Here is a 19,384-nt window from a genome sequence, read left to right on the forward strand (position 1 = left end):
TTTAAAAATTATTTTAACAAAAGTTTAGTATGTGTACATGATCTAAAATTTAAAGATACAAAAGGGCTTATTGTGAAAAGCAAGTCTTTTTTCCTACCTTTCTGTCTACTAGGTCCCATGCCCTGAGGCAGCTGCTGTTTATAGCACGTTTTCTTCCTACATTTATAACCACATTCTTTTTCTTTTGAGACAGGGTCTCTTGCTCTGTCACCCTGGCTGGAGTGCAGTGGCGTAATCTTGGCTCATTGCAGCCTTGACCTCCTGGACTCAAGCGATCCTCCTATCTCAGCCCTTGAAGTAGCTGGGACCACAGGCGCAAGCCACCTGCCTGGCTAATTTTTTGTATTTTTTATAAAGACGAGGTTTTGCCATGTTGCCCAGGCTGCTCTCAAACACCTGAGCTCCAGCAATCTGCCCACCTCGGCCTTTCAAAGTGCTAAGATTAATAGTCGTGAGCTACCACGCCTGGCCCATACATAGCTTTTTAATGGCTGCTTAGTATCCATCGAACGGAATGTACTGTAAATTCCCTTTTTGGTGGACATTAAGTTTGTTTCCTATCTTTGGTGTGTTTCTTCCAGACAGGTACCCAGGCTGAAGTGCAGTGTCACAATCATAGCTCACCACGGTCTTGAACTCCTGGGCTCAAGGGATCATTCTGACTCAGCCTCCCAAGTAGGTAGGACTACAGGTGTACAGGTACATACTTCCATTTCCAGCTAAGTTTTTAAAATTTTGTTGTAGAGACGGGGACTCGCTATGTTGTCCATGCTGGTCTCAAGTGCCTGGCCTCAAACAGTCCTCTCAACTGCTGGGTTTACAGGTGTGAGCCACAGTGCTGGGGCTATGTTTGGCTTTTAAAATAATGATTTCATGAATATTGTATACATATTTTGCCCATGCAAATATATATCAGTACTTTAAAATTAGAAGTAGAATTTCTGTGCCAGTGGATATACAATAGCATTTTTGATAAATATTTCCAAATTGTTCTTCGTGTATTCATTTCTAAAGATAGAATGTTAGTTTTATAAGGTACTCTGCAAAAAATATGCTTACTAGTTTGGTTATATGCTGTTTATAATTAGATTTATTTTTTCTATTTTTGTTATGTGGTTGCAAGCACTGATCACTCTTGTACAGACAACTGGCTTTCACTTGTTTACTTCATCAAAAAATGTATTGTTTTCATTACTAGCAGTCACTGTAATTTTACTTTATGTAGATAGCCTGTATCTTGTGAATGAATTGCATTTAAAAAAGAATTTGACTAGAGGCTAGGGGTAGAGGAAATGGAGAGTTTAAAACAAGACAAAGAAACAAAGTAATTTGGAATTATGAATCTGTATTTCCATTAAGTCATATAAAATGGAGTAACAGGGAAATGGGAAAATGTTACTAGTTCCACCCAGGGGATCTTGATACCTGTGATTCAGGTGAGTTAAGATGAATTAGCTCTTTAAGGAGGTGATGGAGAGGGATGAAAAGTGGAAATGGCTGTAATTGTCAGGAAGATTTATGGAATCTGAGAACAGGGAAATGGAATGGAAAAGAAGATTGCTAGGGATAAGACAAAGAACCATCTGTATGTTAAGCATAGTTTATTCCTTTTTAAAAAAATCTGATATATTTTTGGGGGGCAAGTGAGTGGTTACTGTTGAAGTCACTTTAAGGATTGTTTTGGGAGAGAGGATAGCTTGGCTCCATATGGATTTTTTTTAGGGATACTCTATTCTTCCCTGAAGTGAAAACATACACAAAAGCTCTAACTTAAAGATACTGTTCTGTCTGTTACAGTCCACTTAGTTTAGAGGTATCTAGGGCTGGTCTTACTTGGTAGCAGTAATTCTCTATTTGGTTCCATGGTGGAGCAAAACAGACTTGACTGTACAGCCATTGTCCTTCAGGTGTGTCTAAATTTCTCAGTCTATTTATGAGCATCAACAAACACTTTGTGCATACTTCTGCCATGGGTTGAATGTGTCTATTTTCCTTTAATTTAGTTTAAAACTAGTAATGGAATTCCTGAGGTTTTGAGAGGAATAGTGTTGGCAAATTAAGTTTTGAAACTAAAGGCATATTAAGATACCAAGCAAAACAGAGAGACTATTGCTTTAGAAAGAGATCTTAAAACTCCGCTGACATTTGCAAAGCCAGTGTCTTATATTTACAAAAGCTTTAGATAGGAACTGCTATTTTTCTAAAATTGTTGGTTTAAAAATAATTGTTACATTTGTGCATTTTAAAAGTTGCTTCTAACACACTTTGGGTATGCTTGAGCTCAGCCTTTTCAGCAAAGTATACAGACATTTGGGCATCAGCCTTTTTGGTCTTATTCTGTCTCAGATGATTTATAGGATTGTGGATGTCAGGGATTTGATAAGCTCCCATTAAAATTTAATGTGGTTTTTAAAATTGCTTAAAATGCCCTTTGAACCTGTTAAAATGTGCTGCCGTCATCTGAATTAAGAAATTTAGCGGCTGGGCACTATGGCTCATGCCTGTGATCCCAGCACTTTGGGAGGCCAAGGCGGGCGGATCACCTGAGGTCGGGAGTTCGAGACCAGCCTAACCAACATAGGGAAACCACGTCTCTACTAAAAATACAAAAATTAGCTGGGCATGGTGGCACATGCCTGTAATCCCAGCTACTCAGGAGGCTGAGGCAGGAGAATCGCTTGAACCCGGGAAGCGGGGGTTGTGATAAGCTGAGATCGCTCCATTGCACTCCAGCCTGGGCAACAAGAGCGAAACTCCGCCTCAAAAACAAACCAAAAAAAAAACAAAAAACAAATTTAGCTAAATATTGCTGAAATGACAAATGATAGCACTTGTCATTTTGATGTTTGTTCATTAAGTGTACTTTCATTCCCTTTAGAAAATACTAGCTGCATATACATAGGATTTTGTTGATTTAAAATATGCCTTTTCCCTGATTAAATATCTTTAATACTATTTCATCTGCATTCCAGTAGTATTCAATCGTGGCCTCAGCTATTTACGTGAATTTTACCCGTCATTCCATGAGCTTTTTTTGAGTGCCTACTGTGTTAAATCTATCTGTATGTTTTGTTTTCTTGTTAGGCTTCTTTTCAGAATTTTTCCAGGGCAAGAATTATGTTTTCTTATATTTGGCAATTTTGCACAATGCAATGTATACCTTATTGTAATGGGTAGGTGCTTAGAATTTATTCATCCATTTGTGCTAGATGCTGAGGCTACAAAGTCCAATAAGGTAAGGACTCTTATCTTCAAGTTCCTTAAATTTTGATAGGAGATAAAGAAAATAATTATAGTACCAAATACATCTTCGAGTGGGCCAGAGCTCTGTCTGTGATGGAGATTTTACTCTGAAGAATGGTAACTAACATTTGTAGAGTGTCTACTCTGTGCCTAGGGCTTCTGTCTCAGTTTTTCCTCCTAGCAATCTTTCAGTATAAGCATGATATCCAATTTATACATGAGGAAACTGTCTCAGAGAGGTTATATAATTTGCTGAAGTTCATTTAGCTAATGAGTTGTGGAGCTGGAATTCTAACTCAGTTCTTTCTTTTAAACTGGGGCTTCTAAATGTTAACATTATTGACATTTTGAGCCAGATACTTTTTTGTTGTGGGAGACTGTCCTATGCATTGTAGAATGTTTAATAGCATCCCTGGCTCTACCTAAGGCCAGAGTGAGTCAAGGAGGCACGTAGGACTTAAAATTTAAGGAGGCAGTCACTCTCAGGATCTTGTAAGTGCTGACCCTATGTTTTATCTCACAGCACCTAAGTAAGTTCTCCTACGCTATAGCCTGTTGTTTCTAGGTTTTTGTTTTGTTTTGTTTTTGAGATGGAGTTTTGCTCTTGTTGCCCAGGCTGGAGTACAGTGGTGCACTCTCGGCCCACTGCAACCTCCATCTCCTGGGTTCAAGTGATTCTCCTGTCTCAACCTCCCGAGTAGCTGGGATTATAGACGTCCACCACCATGCCCGGCTAATTTTTAAATTTTTAGTAGAGACGGAGTTTCACCATGTTGGCCAGGCTGATCTCAAACTCCTGACCTCAGATCCACCCTCCTCGGCCTCCCAAAGTGCTGGAATTACAGGCATGAACCACCTCGCCTGGCCGCTTCTAGGTTTTAATTCAGTATTCCCTGGTATTGATATGACGACTAAATCTCCTACACACTTAAATGTTTCATGGGAGCTGAAGAACAGTGATGAACAGGAGCTTTTAGGCATTCATTGTTTTTCTCATCCCAGAACACATACTCTTGGCCAAAAGTGGCTAATCAGAAATAGCATTTATAAATGCTAAATAAATACTTGCTAAGTATTACAGTGCTTAGAATCTGTAAGTGATGTGTTATGAAACAAACCTATTGCTTCAAATTATTGGAAACTTGTACTATACATGGAATATACTCAGCTTACTCATCATGCCTGGTGGGCCTAGCATTTAGCTGCTAGTCTTGGCTTATTTACCATTAGAAATTCCATTGATTGTTTTCTCATGTCTGTGCCTCAATATAATAAATATTTCCTTGTTGTATGGATACATCCACTAATACCTTTTGATTAACTACACTGTAGCTTGCGTGATAAACACAGTCTAGATTGTTTGGGTAGTTCTCTAGAATGGTGTATTTAAAAAAAATGGAGACTATAATAAAAATCTAAATTTTAGGAGTATTACAAAATAATGCTTAACAGTTTGGGAGGCTGAGGCAGGAGGATAATTTGAGGCTAGGAGTTTAAGACTGGCCTGGGCAACATAGCAAGATACTGTCTCTACAAAATAGCAACAACAACCAAAACAAAAATTAGCTAGCTGTGGTAGTGCATGCCTGTAGTCGTAGCTACTTGGGAGGCTTATAGGGAGGATTGATTGAGCCTAGGAGATAGAGGCTTTGTGAACTCTGATAGTGCCATTGCACTCCAGCCTAGATGACAGCAAGACTCTCTCAAAAAAAGAAAAAGGAAAAAAGGAGTGCTTAACTGAATTATTAATAGTATGCCAGATTTGGAGGCCAGGTAGTTTTGACTTAGATTTAGCTTTCTGATAAAGCATTAATATTTGACTTATGATAATATTAATTTTTTTCTTTTAAGTTTTAGTGTGTTTTCTTGATAAATGGTCAAAACTCTGTTCTAAAACATACTGTCATGGATTTGCACTTAAAGCTTGTAGTCTGGCCAGGCGTGGGGGCTCACGCCTGTAATCCCAGCACTGTGGGAGGCCGAGGCGGGTGGATCCCGAGGTCAGAAGATCGAGACCATCCTGGCTAACATGATGAAACCCCGTCTCTACTAAAAATACAAAAAAATTAGCCGGGCATGGTGGTGGGCGCCTGTAATCCCAGCTACTCGGGCGGCTGAGGCAAGAGAATTGCTTGAACTGGCGAGGCGGAGATTGCAGTGAGCCGAGATCACGCCACTGCACTCCAGTCTGGTGACAGAGTGAGACTCTGTCTCAAAAAAAAAAAAAAAAGCTTGTATTCTGATGAACAAATCCATTGCAACAGAAAGGAGCCTGTGAATGATAAAATATGTATATCTACATATTTTTGAAGTGTCCAGCTAAAGTCAAAACAGCAACCTAGTTTGGGTTTGGTAGAGCTCTTACAGGCTTCAGATCAGATATGTATAAACCAAACGCTTTCACTTATAATAATAGTTTATAACAATTCTAACTTGCAGTTGTATTAGTAGTTTTATCATTATTAGGAAGCACTCTATACTTTGTAGCTTTTTGCCTAAGGTAACTTTTGGTTAGAGAAGATATTAGTTGTCTTTACCATTTGCCTACAAAAATCGTTGTTTAGGGCATAACAAATAGGAATCATACATTTATATCTAAGAATATAATTGGATCTAAGTGGCTGAAATTAATAACAATAGGTAACAGAACAATTCTATGTGCTAGATGCTATTCTAAGTTATTCCTACTCTGTCTCTTAATCCCTACATCTCCTGCAAGGTTTAGGTATTATTCCAAATGTATGAATGAGGAAATGAGGAAGCAAAGATATAAAATGGATGATATTAAATAAAATTGAAGATAGAATGTTCTAGAGTCAATTCAACCTAGATTCATTTCTTCATACAACAAATCTTTATTGACTGTTGGGCCCTGTTGTCTGTACTGGGGACTGGGGCTGTAGCAGTGAACAAAGCAAAGTTCCTGCACTCATGTAGCTTACAGGCTGGTGTTTAGAAAGAGACAATAAGTACATATATAATTCATTGGTGGTAATAAGCGCTATGAAGAAAGAGCTGGCGAAAGGGTTGGAATGTGGGGTGAGCTTAGTGCTCTTAGTGTCTTAGTTCATTCAGGCTAATATAACAAAATACCTTAGACTGGGTAGCTTATACGTAACAGATTTCTTTCTCATAGTTCTGGAGGCTGGGAAGTTCAAGTGACCAGTAGATTCAGTGCCTGGTAAAGGCGTACTCTCTGCTTCATAGATGGTGCCTCTTGCTGTGTCCTCACATGGTAGAGGGGGCAAGATTGCTCCCTTCAACCTCTTTTATAAGGGCACTAATCTCATTCATGAGAGCAGAGCCGTCTTGACTTCCTCACTTCCCCAAAGGCCCTACCACTTAATACCGTTGTTTTGGGTACTAGGTTTTAACATAAAATTTTAGGGGGATGCCAACATTCAGACCATAGCAGATGATAAGGAAAGGGCTTTCTCCTAGAGGTTGCCTGAAGAGCATGGGAGAGTGAGCCCTGTAGATATTTGGGAGAGAACATTTCAAGAGAGGGAAAAGCAAGTGTAAAAGCTCTAGCTGAGCTAATTTGGTTCTTACTGTATTCAAGGAACTGCAGAGAGAACAAGGGGCCTGGCCGTTGTAAATACTTTTACTTGGGTGAGATAGAAAGTCTTTGGAGAGTTTTGAGCAGAGTAGTAGTCTGCTGTGTTCTGCTAGTAGATGTCTCAAATGGTAAGGTGATTATGAGAGTATAACTGTTATTCCAGGAAAAAGATAATTCCACCAATATCTATCATCAGACCTTGTTTGTTTTTTCAGATTTTTTTGATGTGTACATTAAACTTTTACAGTAGAAACTTGCTATTTTCTCTCATTTCTTTTTTTGTGAGATTTATCAACTAAAGTGCTATTTTTCTGAATGTAGAGTGGGCCAGTAGCATTATACTATGTATTTTTAGGATTACAAAGAAGACATAAGTTAGCCCTGACAGGAAGATTGGAGTCTCGTTGGAAAGGAAATACTAAAATATGCAAGACAATAATTTTATGTTGTGGATCTATTCTATACAAGGAATTAATGTATCAAGGGATAAAAGTATAAGGCACAATGAGTATCCTCAGACTGCTAATAGTCTAATAGAGGCTAAGACAGAGAATTTCGAAGTCTACAAGTTTTGAGATGAGTATTAATTCACCTGACACAAGAGACATGAGGTGTAGAGCAAGCTCGTCCAACCTGCGGTTCATGCGGCCCAGGATGGCTTTGAATACGGCCCAACACAAATTTGTAAACTTTCTTAAACCATTATGAGGGTTTGTGTGTGTGTGTGTTTTTGTTTGTTTGTTTGTTTTGTTTTTTTAGCTCATCAGCTCTTGTTAGTGTATTTTATGTGTGGTCAGGACAATTCTTCCAATGTGGCCCAGGGAAGCCAAAAGATTGGACACCCCTGGAAAGAATATGAGAAGTGGGGGAAGTCTGGCCTGTGCACGTTTCAGAGAGCTGGTGGAGGTTGAAGAAGTGGAGGATTGGCAGAGGTTATTCAGGGCATGGGAAACACTGTGAGCCAAGCACATAAAGTCAGGTGTATTTGTGATAGTGGGCAAACCAGCCTTGAGCTGAGATTGTGTGTATGATTATAAAGGAGTAATAACACTATTGTTTATTGAGCTTCTATTATGTACCAGTCCCTTCATTACACACTTGTTGTTTATAACAACTTTATGAGGTATTACTGCCCCTCTTTTTACAAATGCTTAGCCAAGGTATCTGGAGGTTAAATTACTTTTGTAGGATGACACAGCTGGTAAATGATGGAAATATTACTTGAGCAGTTTGATTCTAGATACCATGAAAATCTATTATATTGGTAGAATTGGGGCTAGATAAGTGCCCAAAAACTGGCAGAGTAGGCAACTCTTATGATTATAGTCAATAGGAAACAATTAAAGATTGTTGACTAGAAGTGTAACCTAGTGAAAACTTTTCAGGAGTATTATTCAGGCAATTGTGTGTATAATGTATTGGACAATGACCTTTGCAAAGGTCAATTTAGAGGACAGGAGGATTCAAAGAGAGTTGAACTAGGATGCTTGAATAGGAATTGAGACATGAGTCCAGATGGGACCACTTTTTGGAATGTATTTTTTTCTTGATGATAAAAATATAGAAAACATACAAAGTTACAGGAAAATATGGAGCAGGTGGAACTTACTCATTTCTACTATGTGCCATGTAGAAATGACCCCTGTTAATATTTTAGGGCATTCCTTTTCAAATCTGTCCCATCTCATGTCTTCCCCTCTGCCCTCCACCCTCCAATTTTGGAGAAAGCATCCACAAGGCTACATATCTCCTCATAGAGTGTGAAAGTTTTTAAGAAAGAACATTCTAAAATAACATGATTTTATTTGCATGCATGAATTTATTTGTGGAATGAATGAGCTGGTAAATTCTGAAATTCAGTGAATGGAGAGGGATGAATCACAGGTAGCTTCTAGATTTTTAGATTGCGTGAATTGTTATATAGGAGAATTTAGCTAGGTTTTGATGGTGAAGTTGGAGTAGGGAGGGGGTGGGGGATGATCCAGAAGAAAATGGTGTTGAATTTGATGTGCTGGTATAGTATCCCAAGTTGGAATCTGGAGCTTAGTTGAGAATTTGGGGTCATCAAATAAGCCAGAAAATGTGGAGAAAAAATTGAGTTTAAAATGGCCACAATTCTGGTCAGAGTAGTGTTTCTGACACTTCAGTTTTTTTGAGGGCCATTCCAAGATTCAGTTATTTCCTTAATATCTTTAAATGACTCTTTTCCTTAAATAGATTTATTTAAAGATAAATTTTATATTGGTACTGTAAATGGAAAACTAGTATCACTGGCTTTGAATAGTTGGCAATGGCAACATTAAAATAACAACAAAATAATGGTATTAACTTTTAGATAGATGCTGTTACCTGCTAAATTCTCCGAGCCTAAATCTGCCCAGTAAAAAAAAAAAAAAAAAAAAAAAAAAAAAAAAAAAACAACAAACGATATGAAGAGACTAAGATCTTGTAATTAGAAGGCTTGAGGGATTGAAAAGCTATTAACTTTCTCATGACATGATTGGTTATTATATGCATTCTACCTAAAGTGGGCATACATCCCACACATCCTAAAGTGGGGAACACCAAGGTATGGCAGAGGGAAGAGGAATTGGCGGTGGGAATAGAGAGGAATCGATAAAATACCTTCTCAGTGTGTTAGGAAGTTTTATCTAGAATATAAATTAGTAAATGAAAATGTGGACAAGGTGCCTAACAATGATGAGGAAAATACATTCTTAGCTTTCAAATATAGTATCTGTTAGAACATTTCTTTTGGTTATGATTCTGGTCTTATGATTGAGTCTTAGCAGGCTTATTTAAATCAACCCTAATAATTCAGTAAATGACATTTGTAGATACAGGCTTAAACGTGAATTAGGCTGTCATCTTTTTGTATATGAACTGTCTCTAAAAAGGAAGAATTCCACCCCTTTTTAGATCCTACTTTGAGGAAATGTGATTATATATAATAGGGATAGGGAATAATTTTGAGGAATAGTTTGTGAGTCATATACAAAGGTGTGAATCAACACTGGTCACCGATGTGAAGTTCTTTTTACTTTTGGTGGATGGGGGAGGAATGAATGTGTTAATGGTTTACTTGTGTTTTTGTTATCCTTAAAATGAAAATTTGTCCCTTAATTCTGAACACATTTTTGGAAGTTCTTTAAATTTATGGTGATTAAATCATTCTACTTTTCTGTGGATTATGCATAATAGTACTTTGTTGTTTTCTACATTATACAATTAATTTTAAAGAATATCTAAGGGGAATATATGTGCTTTCCCTGCCTTCTTTTCAAGCTGAATTGAGATGGTCCCAATTCAAGATGAACTTTTTCTGTTGAAAAAAGACTTGTTTAGGAATTGCCATCCTTAAAAAAAAATCATTACATTGCTACATATGATGATTACAACCTCCCTCCTCCCCCTTAAAAGAATGAGACAAGATATAAATAAATACATAATGTAATTACCAGGACACAAAGCTCTGTAATGTACCTGAAGTACAGACTGCTCATGGCACCTAACCGCCATTTTTAACAGTGATTCTGTGTGGGTGGAAAGACATTTGTGACTCCCAACCAACCAGTGAATCATTTTGGCATGTACCATATTGAAGTTTGGAATAGAAATAATTGTTTCTAGCAGAAGAGATGTATTAGAATTAGATACCTCTTGCTGTTATCTGCTCTTGAATGTGCCAGAAATTGTATTCAGTAGAAGGTATAATTGTTAACGTATTTCTTTTGCATTATATTAGGGCTTTTAAACTTAATTTTGAGCAACATTCAGTTTAGCATGACAAACAAATTAGATGTAAGTGTGATTCACTGTAGAAATATGCTCCACTGCTCATCTGGAGATTTTTCTGGTTCTCAGTTTCTTCAAGCATATCAGGATTCTTGAACTCTGGAGGGTGTGCACGGTTGTGTGGAAAGAGGTGATGAATTGGCTGTATCACCTGAAAGTAAATTCCCCGTCTTAATCAGTTGATGTTGGGATTTCATTATCATAGTGTTTATTAAAACACCGTTCTATTGTTGTTGATGTATTTTCCAGGTTACAAGCATTCTTTACTAGACAGCATTAGCGTAGACATCTGTGGAAGCATGTGTGAAACCAACTGTATGGAGAAACACCTATCTGTTTTTTTTTTTTTTTTTGAGATGGAGCCTCCCTCTGTCACCCAGGCTGGAGTACAGTGGTACGATCTTGGCTCACTGAAACCTCCACCTCCTGGATTTAAGCAATTCTCCTGCCTCAGCCTCCTGAGTAGCTGGGTTTATCGGCACCCACCACCATGCCCGGCTGATTTTTGTATTTTTAGTGGAGATGCGGTTTTACCATGTTGGCCAGGCTGGTCTTGAACTCCTGACCTCAAGTGATCTGCCCACCTTGGCCTCCCAAATTGCTGGTATTACAGGTGTGAACCACTGCACCCGGCCAACACCTATCTTTTGTATTAAAGGGACATCATTTATTAGAATGGACTTCACTGAATGCAGCTTTTCCAGTTGATAATGTAGTTATTCTAAGAAATCTTATATATAACACAGTTTACTGTGATTTTTTTAATTTTTAATTTTTTTCTTATTATAGAGATCGGGTCTCACTGATTGCCCAGGCTGGTGTCAAACTCCTAGGCTCAAGCAGTCTTCCCACCTCAGCCTCCCAAAGTGCTGGAATTACAGGTGTGAGCCACCATGCCCGGCCACTGTGATTTTTGGTTGATGACAGCTTATCCAGCAAATATTTATTGCATGCCTATGTGCCAGACATTTTTTAAGGTGCTAAGTATTCCGTAGAGAACAGGAGACATAATCTCTGTTCTGATGGAGCTTTCATTATGATAAGTGAGAGGAGCAGCAAGCAAATTAATACATATAGTCTGGTAATTATATATATGAGGGAAATGAATGCAGTGTGGTTTCAAAGCTATGTACCCCATTATGGTGACCTTTCTTTAGTTTCCAGGCAAATTTATAGTCTGCCTCTGGTCTTCCTGTTGGAGATGTTGCTGAAGCTAGAAGGAAATCTACCTATTCTAGCAGCAGCAGCAGCTGCAGTCGCAGCCGCCGCTGCCTACAGCCTTTCCCTCCAAGGAGTCCCTTATTAATTTTGCTACATAACAAATTACCATAAATTCAGTGGCACCCACAGTTCTGTACATCAAAAATCTGGATACAGTGTGGCTAGATTCTCCGCTCAGGATATCACAAGGTTGAAATCGAGGTGTCAGCTGGGATGATTTCTTGTCTATAGGCTCTGGCAAAGAATCCATTTCTAAGCTCATTCAGATTATTGGCAGAACTGAGTTCCTTGCAGCTGTAGGACTGACGTCTTGTTTCTTTGTTGGCTGTCAGCTGGGAGCCAGTCTCAGCTTATAGATGCTGCCTTTATTCTTTGCCATATGCCCCCCCTCCATTTTGAAAGCCAGCTATGGAGAATATCCTTTTTGTCTAATCTCTCACCGACCAGTCTCTCTGACTTCTGTCTTCTAGATCCACGTTTGAAGGATTTTTGAGGTTAGTTCAGGCTTATCCAGCCGGATAATCCCATTTTCTTAAAGTTAGCCTGATCATGAAGGTAAAATCCCATCATATTCATAGTCCTAGAGATTTTACAGGGTATATGCATCATGGAGCAGGGATTTTGGATCTTAGAATTCTGCCTACTACTGACAGTCCCCATTGCATGGCTGCCAGTAAGTGATGCAGTCGCCTCTTGTGTGTGGTGTGTGAAGAGGAGCATTAGTAACCCTCCTTTGTGCATCCGTCTATCACCAGAGACCACGAGCTTCTACGTGATGGTAATGGAGATTCTTTTGGGCTGTGGAGAGGAGTTTGGGCAGTAGTTGGTAGGAACTGCTGAAGTTGTGGAATAGTGCCTTTGCATTTACCTCTTCAGTGCTAGGAGTAAGATGGGGAATGATGGCTCAGAGAAGAAAGCAGAGTGGAAGGGTAGGTTCTCATGCCCTACATCACCCCTGGGGTGCAGAGTTTAGCCATTTTATAGAAATGAGAACACCAGTGCTTTTATTTTTTAAATCCCAAATGAAAATTAGTATTAAATTGCTTTTACAGATTTTTAAAATTTGGCTGGGTGTGGTGACTCATGCTTGTAATCCCAGCACTTTGGGAAGCCGAGGTGGGTGTATCAGTTGAGGTTAGGAATTTGAGACCAGCCTGTCCAACATGGTGAAACCCCGTCTCTCCTAAAACACAAAATGTTTATTGCATGCCTATGTACCTGACAGTTTTTAAGGTGCTAAGTATTCAGCAGAGAACAGGAGACATATCTCTGTTCTGTTGGAGCTTTCATTCTGATGAGTGAGACAAGCAGCAAGCAAATTAATAGATACAGCCTGGTAATTATAAATATGAGGGAAATGAATGCAGTGTGGTGGCAGGCACCTGTAATCCCAGCTACTCGGGAAGCTGAGGCAGGTGAATTGCTTGAACCCAGGAGGTGGAGGTTGCAGTGAGCCAAGATCATGCCAGTACACTCCAGCCTGGGTGACAGAGTGAGACTCCATCTAAAAAAAATAAATAAAATAAAAAGTTTTTAAGGGAATTTAAAGCATAGAACCAGGAGACTGAAGTGAGAGTTTATTTAAGAAGACCAAATAAAACAAAGTACAGATGATCCCTGATTTACAATGGTTCTACCTTTGATTTTTTGGTGTCACAATAGATTTATTGGGATGTAATCCTGTCACAAGTCAAGAAACATTTATATATATTATAGAGGGAAAATAACCTAAGTCTGCTATGTTAACAGTTGCATCCCATTATAAAAAATACATTTTTTCTCATAGATTATTATAATGTAATACTGTTCTTTTTATTTAATGTCCGCTTTAAACATAAAATATGCATTATGATAACTTTAAAAACACAAATAACTTTTCCTTCTTCCTCAAAGTAGAATTACAACCTGATGGAAATAAATGGACAACTATTTCCAGTTCCCCACTTTTTAAGTTGCTTACAGTTGTGCATCTGGTGATAGAAGCCTAATCCCCCATAAACAGGGTCTCATTCTGTCACCTAGGGTGAAGTACAGTGGTGTGATCACAGCTTAGTGCAGCCTCAAACCCCTAGGCTCAAGCGATCTTCCCACCTCAGCCTCCCTTAGTAGCAGGAACTGACTACAGGTGCATGCCACCATGCTAGGCTCATTTGTATTATATTGTATTGTATTGTATTGTATTGTATTGTATTGTATTGTATTGTATTGTATTGTACTGTATTTGTAGAGATGGAGTCTCAGTATATTGCTTTGGCTGATCTCAAACTTCTGGCCTCTAGTGATCCTCCCACCTTGGCCTCCCAAAGTGCTGAGATAACAGGTGTGAGCCAATGTACCTGGCCTCTTCTAATTTCCAGTTTTTGTTTCTAAAAACTGAATATCACATGGTACCTAATATTAGCAAATGAGGAAATGGAAGCAACGGGAAGTGTGAACTTTCTTTTGTAGCAGTCAACTTTTGGCTTAATGTTTTGGGAATATAGTTCTGTGGAACATTTCTCTGCTTTTACAGTGGTGGAATAGTAGGATTCACTGTGTAGCTAACCTTGAAATACTAATTCGATAAAATAAAGGATATACATAATAAGAATCTGTTTAGCAGTAGGGTAAATAAGCACTAAGGTGGTATTCTCATACTAGGGAAAATTTTTGCTTTATTACATCAGCAAATAATGTGTTCCACAAGTTTTGATTTATTATTTTAACTATATAGGTGGTCTTACATCTAAAAAAGAATACCGCTTAAAAAACTTGTAGTACAGCATATAAGTTCTATTAGACATGGAACTATGTTTCTGCCAATAACTCAACATTTTGAGGACAGATAGCATCTCATTTCCAATTTGAGGTTAGGTACAAAAATATCCTAGGGCTGAGAATAGGCATAGTAAATTGCACCAACACAAACCTTTTGTGTATTTGTAGTGGAGGAAAGTCTACATTGAGTTTGTGTGGAAAAATGTCATAAAAGCTCTTTATGCTTTTAACCAGTAGACTGGACCTCATTTTGTGATGATTACTTTGTATGATTAGTTTCCAATGTAGATTCCAAGAATGTTTCTGCACATGAATTCCTTGTCTTTTTTCTGTTTTTTTCACCTTTGGTTGATTGGAATCCACCACTGACCACCATTTCTTCTTCCAGAAGTGTTTCATTAGTTTTTCTTCTCTTATTTTTATTTTCATGTTTTCTTTAATGTTTTTATACTAACCTAAAAATTTCTCCTAGTGCTTTAAAAAATTATGAGACAGTAAAGTTGTCTTCAGATGTTTTTTATTTTTACCCGAACACTATTTGAGTTGGCTTGCAAGACATGCTTATATTGCAAAATTTCTGTTCATGGGGAAGAGTCACTTTGAGCATTAACACTTCTGGGAATTGTTTCAAAATTTAGTTTATTGTCTTAATGTTAATAAGAGTTCCAGAAGTCTGGTTGGGGTTTGTTTTTGTGGTTTTTTTCCCCTATATCCCCAAAGACTATATTTGATTTTGTTTTAATTGGGTCCTATAACACTTAATTGGTTTGATCCTGGATCCTTCATAAGCTATAATTACTTTTAGTAGTCTCTTGAATTTATCCAGTATTTTAGAATAGTATCGCAAATGCAGTTAGGCAGATAAATTTGGGAAGTACTGATATGTATTCTCTTTTTTTCTTTCCTTTTCTTTTCTCGTTTAACTGATACGTATTATTTAAATATATAGCAAAATCCAGAGAGAGAGAGTACTCATTCTCCCTAATATCCCTTATCTTTTCAAATGTTTTTATAGCATTTGAAAGTTCTTTTAGACCCAGTTCGGCGTCGTCTTTCAAGCCCTCTATTATCTTCCCCTTCTCTAAATGTACAATTTCGTAGTTTAGTTCTTAGTTATTTCTCTGTTTTGTATTGTTTATGAATTGTTTTAATGTCTTAATATTGGCAGCCTGCTATGGTTTGAATATTTGTCCCCTCCAAAACTCATGTTGAAACTTAATCCTCAATGTGGCAATATTGAGAGGAAAAGCCTTTAAGAAGTGGTTAGGTCATGAGGGCTCTGCCCTCATGAATAGATTAATACATTCATGGATTAATGGATTAATGGGTTATCACGGGAATAGGACTGGTAGCTTTATAAGAGGAGGAAGAGAGACCTGAGCTAGCATGCTCAGCCCCACCATGTGATGCCCTCTGCTGCCTCAGGACTCTGCAGAGAGACCCCACCAGCCAAGAAGGTTCTCACCAAATGCGGTCCCTCGACCTTGGGCTTCTCTGCTTCCATAGCTGTAAGAAATAAATTTCATATCTTATAAATTGCTCAGTTTTAGGTATTCTGTAATAAGCAGCAAAAAACACACTAAGACACAGCCCTACTGCAGCATACTTCTTACCCCCTCTCCTACACTAGTCAGTTTCAAACTCCTTGAGTGCAGGAGGAGTATGCATTTCTTTCTGTCATGTTCCGACACATAATGGGCACTCAGTGTAAATACTTGGCATTTTTTTTGGTTGCTGTATCTCTGACTATATTTCTGTCCTGTTATATGGGTGTGCAATGTAAATAATAAGACAAATATTATTTTAATGTTTTTAAGCTTTTGTAATAGTTGTTTAATTATTTGCAAATTTTTTTTATAGTTGACACATGAAATCCAGCAACTCTGTGTTGTAGATCAACATAGCCCATTAGTACTGCTGGGAAAGGAAACCAAGGCCTCATAGCTTTTATCTTTATATGAAAAGAACGTCATTAATTTTTTAAAAATTTAATAGACTGATGTAGTTTTAATCTCATGGTTTTAATCTTGTGTTTTTAAGCATTTTCATTTTCTGGATGAGGTTCTTGGTTTTCACTGTGTAGAAGTATGTTAATCAGATTATATTTGGTTGATGAATTTGTGCCTACAAGAATGGCACTTAAAAAGTTGCAGCTAGGCCCGGTGGCTCACGCCTGTAATCCCAGCACTTTGGGAGGCCCAGGCGGGCTGATCACCTTAGGTCGCAAGTTCAAGACCAGCCTGACCAACATGGAGAAACCCTGTTCTCTACTAAAAATACAAAATTAGCCGGGTGTGGTGGCACATGCCTGTAATCCCAGCTACTCAGGAGGCTGAGGCGGGAGAATTGCTTGAACCCAGGAGGCGGAGATTGTGGTGAGCCGAGATCGCGCCATTGCACTCCAGCCTGGGCAACAAAAAAAAAGTTGCTGCAGTGCTGCAGTTCTTGCAGATAAGATAATAAGATTGTTTACTGTTTTCTTTGCATATTTATTACTGTGTGTATTTTTCCGTGAGGTAGCCTTTCATTCTATCCATTTGTATCATTTGACATTCAGACTTGAATCAACTCCGCTATCACTGGTGTTTACAAATGCTAGTCATTCAAAATGTCAAAATTTGGATTTGACCCAAGAGTTGCAAATAATGTAAGCGTATATAAAATATATCCAAATATCTGTTCTTAGGGAGAGAGAAAATACAGCATTTAAGGAGTGGTTTTAAACAGTTAGGCTTTAGAATTGCTACATTCCCAAAGTATTTCTCTAGTGAATGACATACCAGTTAATGAATTGTACTACAAGAAAGGCATTTATTATGATTGGCCTCACTATTACTGAAAGTCCTAAGAATTAACAGAAATTAATAATGATAGTTGGAAAAAATGTATACTCTGTAGACAATTTTAGATCTTTTAAACAAAATCTTCTGGTTACCTTTCTAAATTAAGTTTGTATTTATTTTAAAATTAAAGTGATATTTGTACATGTGTAGTTTAAAAAGTCAAATTGTATTACAAGGCTTATGAAAACAGTTCCCCATCTCTCTTCACCTCCAATTACCAATCTTTACAAGGCAGTCAGTTTCAGTTCTTTTAGTTATTTGTTCTGATATTTGTCTTCATTTTTCTAAGGCAGTTATTCTGCTTTTTGTTGGGTTTTCATTTTAGATAGTAGCTACTGACTTCCATCTAAGAAGGATGAAGATTAGTTATCTTAATCTCTCTACTGCCCACAGGCATTTATACATACTTCCCTTTTTCTCATCTTTATAGGATATCAGATTTGGGGGATAGTTTAGTGTTTGTTAAGACTACGCAAATATTTTTCACAACTGAGTCACAAAATTCACTAATTATATTTTGTTTTTCCAGATAATTATCCCAGTTTAAAATTTTTTTCTTGTTGTTAATTCATTTACAATTATTTAACAAATCTGAAACAGCTCTTAATATGGTTGGACATATTAAGTAATCTGTCATCTCCATTTTCTCCTGGGAGATAGTCTTCTGCATCCTGAGCAGAATTTCACATAATTCTCCTCTTTTTCAGTAAGACATTTTGTCTTGCTTCAGTTGTGACTCGTGTTCCTAAGATTGGGGTCTCTCATTCACCCTCTCCAGCGATGCATCTCCAGACTCTTATCAGGGATAGGGAGAAGATTGGTTTTCAGGGGGAGGCCACTTATAAGAATTTTCAGCCAGTCATATATGGTTTCCAGCCCCATCCTGTGTTTTGTCTTCACTGACCCTACAATACCTAAATCTTTCCAGCATGCGTCAACTTGCTGCTGCTTTTTTTGTTAAATTGTGGTAAAATATAATAACAAAATTTACTGCTACAACCATTTTAAAGTATACAGTACCATGGTATTAAGTACATTAGTGTGCAATAATCACCACTATTCATCTCCAGAACTTTTTCATCATCTCCAGCTGAGACTCAGCACCCATTAAGCAGTAACTCCCCATTTCACCTTCCCTAGCTCTTGGCAACCATTATTCTACTTTCTGTCTTTATCAGCTTGCTTCCTGATGGCTTCTCCCTGTCAGGTTTAGGTTTCAACTTTCTTGGTCTTGATAGGTTATTCTTTTCCTTTTCTAGCTTCCAGAATGTTGTTGATGACTCTAATTTGCTGTTGTGTCTTTCCCAATTCTCCTCATCCTTATAGGCTTTATACTTCTAAAAACTCCTATAACTTTTTAAAGCAAGGTCTCAAGAAGAGTCAGTGATGCTTTACATCCACCTTTCCCCTCCCAGCCCTCATTCCTTTGTTGTTGTTTTTAAATTTAGGTTTATTTTATTAAGAATTTATTGGTAATTTACAGGTATGCCAAACAAAGGCAGTTTTAATAGCCATGTTAGCTATAAAATTAAGTGTGATAAATGGACTTCTTTGTCACTGGCTTCTATTGTGTTGGTAGGGGTTTGATTCTGCAGATCTGTGGCAATCTCTAGCCCCTTCTTTCTCTCCCCAGCGTACCTCATGTGGTGCCAGCTGTCCTAAGCCATATTCTGTGCTTCTACTGCTGCAGCACTTTTCATAGTGATAACCTGACCCATCTGTGGAGAATGATTTTGAGAGAGAAACTTATAGCCAGAGACATTAAAAGTCTGTTATTCAAGTTGCAATTGAGCTGTTTCCTTTCTGTGCAACTTCTCTGAGTGCCCTAGGTAGAGTTAATTACTCCTTCTGTGTCTTGACACTTGTGAATAATTCTATTTTTTTCTGTCTCCGTTACATCTGTCTCTGTACACTAGATATCTATATTACAAGATCTGCCTCTTTCTTCCCTAAACTGTTTTCAAGG

At 37.9% G+C, this 19,384-nt stretch overlaps 1 protein-coding gene across 4 annotated transcripts in view; it reads left to right on the top strand.

The window, feature by feature from the left end:
• The window catches only part of FRS2 (fibroblast growth factor receptor substrate 2), a 108,598-nt gene that overhangs the window by 20,217 nt on the left and 68,997 nt on the right, over positions 1–19,384 (top strand). The window contains exon 2 of one of the 4 annotated variants that reach the window (XM_058424978.1): positions 582–675. The exons of the other annotated variants lie outside the window; for them this stretch is intronic. The gene's annotated coding sequence lies outside the window, so the exon portion shown is untranslated. The remainder of the gene's footprint in view (positions 1–581; positions 676–19,384) is intronic. 4 annotated transcript variants of the gene reach the window in all.

The sequence above is a fragment of the Hylobates moloch genome, unplaced genomic scaffold, assembly GCF_009828535.3.
Source record: "Hylobates moloch isolate HMO894 unplaced genomic scaffold, HMol_V3 SCAFFOLD_12, whole genome shotgun sequence".
NCBI classification, from domain to species: domain Eukaryota; kingdom Metazoa; phylum Chordata; class Mammalia; order Primates; family Hylobatidae; genus Hylobates; species Hylobates moloch.